Here is a 2,239-nt window from a genome sequence, read left to right as displayed (position 1 = left end):
ACCTTGGACACTCCTTAGAAATGTCTAGGAAGGCCCTTGACATTCCCCCTCAAGGTTGCTCGCTTGGTGCGGTTTGGTTGCAGCGCGCACGGGGGAGGTTAGCTGAGCAATCAACACCTCTGCTCCCCTTATATATATGCTTAAAAAGAAGAAGAAAAACCATGTTCCCCCACTTGATATGTTTTGGTCAGAGAATCATAATGGACCTTTCTCTCTACTCTGAACTCCAAATGAGGCGCTGTTTGTTCTCAATGATTTGTCTTGACTTCCTTCACACATTCATGAAGTTTCATATCATTCCCATATCCTAGGAAAGAGATATAGCCTTCGCAAGATTCAGCTAATTACGACAATGCGACTAAACTTGGCTAAGTCAAGCCCATAGATAAACGAACTCCAAATGACGCCGAACTTGGTAAGCATATATAAGGACATATCAGGAATACGGCCTTAGCCTAAATCCTTACATTTCATCAATGGCTTGAAAACGTGCGGTTCTAACATTCACGGCACGCACGCGACCGTCGCCCATAGGCTAGACCCTTAGGCTCCTCCCAAGTCCTTGCTATACTTCCTTGGCACTCTTAGGACATTCAATACAACATATATGGATGGTCGTTGCCTCTCGCAAAGTCCCTTTTCCTGATGCTCCTTCTTGAAGCCTATCGTCAGTACGTGTCACCTGCACGGCTGACACTCGTAGAGCCTACTCGAGGCGCACAAGAGCGCTGAGAGTCAACAAAGGCAACCTGTAATATGTTCCCCCACTCAAACTTGCCATCGTCCTCGATGACATAGCATGCCTACGACAACCCGGAGTCTGTCCCCTCGAGGTCTTACATCGTGGCTCCCAAATCCTGCGGGTCGGACTTCTCAAAGCCCATCTCAAAATGGAGTCGCGCCCCATGCATTGTGAAGTGCCTCCGCACTTGCACCCTCTGGTGGTTAATTTTGTGGTGACATATATGTCATCCACACCGTGACCCTCACGACCTTCATCTCCATCTGGATCTCTCGACTCCCCTCTTGGTAATTCAATAAAGCATCCTCTAGTATGGCATGCGTAGTCCGACCGCGACTTTATCGGTCCCCTTACCTTTGGAATCCTTCAAGCAGACACCCGTTCCCAATGTCTCTTCATAGGCGGACACTCCCACACTCAAAGTGTAAGACACTCTTGTCGCCACTGCGATGTTGGCTCTCATGGTCCAGGTAGACATCACTCGATGTGGCCACTCTTGCCAACCATTCTCTCATGGTCCTAGTCATCTTCCCTCTGGAAGATCTCACTGTAGCAACTCTGCAAACAAGGTCAAATCTCGATCCCATAATTCAGAGTGACTTGCAATTTACTTGATCGCACGCTCAAGAAGACAGATCACGGCTGATCCAACATCTTGCCCATCACTGAGGGGCGATTCAACACCCAACAATGTCCCAATTGAAATATAACATGGCATGTGGAAACCCATGCTGCAACATGGTATCTTCGACCTTCACACGCTTTGCACCTTCTGGTACTAAGCAAGCTTGGGACGTAATCCTGGTGAGTACTGCATATTCTCAAAGTGATAGCTTCGCAACATTCCCGAACAACTCTTTGTTCTCAAGTCGCCCCTTCCTCAGCAATTAACCAATGTTCCCGGTAAGTACATTTGTACTCAGCCCCATAGCAAGAACCCTCTTGATTCTCCTATCAATGGGCCACCTGGTCTGATGTGTACATGGACCCAAATTGTTCGTTCCCCGGTGGTTATCCGTAAGTCTGGGAAGACCACGCTTTCAACTTGGAAATCTGTTCATCTCTGATGCTTAGCTATTCCTACCCTGATCCTGCCTCCTCACATTTGTGATTCATTGCAATGCATCCCTACATGGTGGTTTGGCAACCTCGTATATCCCCACCTCAGTGGGTTCGACACTATTCCCACACTTTTCTCCCTAGACGAAGTGGTTGACCCAACACTCAAACTCCCCACAAAGAAGCTTGCTCACAAGTCCTCCCTTACGGTTGTCGTGGCCCTCTAGCATACCCTGCTCTAGCTTTGGCATCACACAATACATAGAGCTCAAATTCTCAACCATTGTTCCCCCGCGATGGTAGGCACTAACATCTATTCGCCCAAAGTGATTGTTAGTGTGGCACTTGTGCCAACACCCCCACGCTAGCTCAGCATCTGCCTCACATAGCACTCAAACTTACAAGCCCATCTTGCCCCATGCTCACTTGTCTGGCTTG

This window comes from Nicotiana tabacum, chromosome 21 (assembly GCF_000715075.1).
Source record: "Nicotiana tabacum cultivar K326 chromosome 21, ASM71507v2, whole genome shotgun sequence".
Classification (NCBI taxonomy): domain Eukaryota; kingdom Viridiplantae; phylum Streptophyta; class Magnoliopsida; order Solanales; family Solanaceae; genus Nicotiana; species Nicotiana tabacum.
This window is presented reverse-complemented; position numbering follows the sequence as displayed.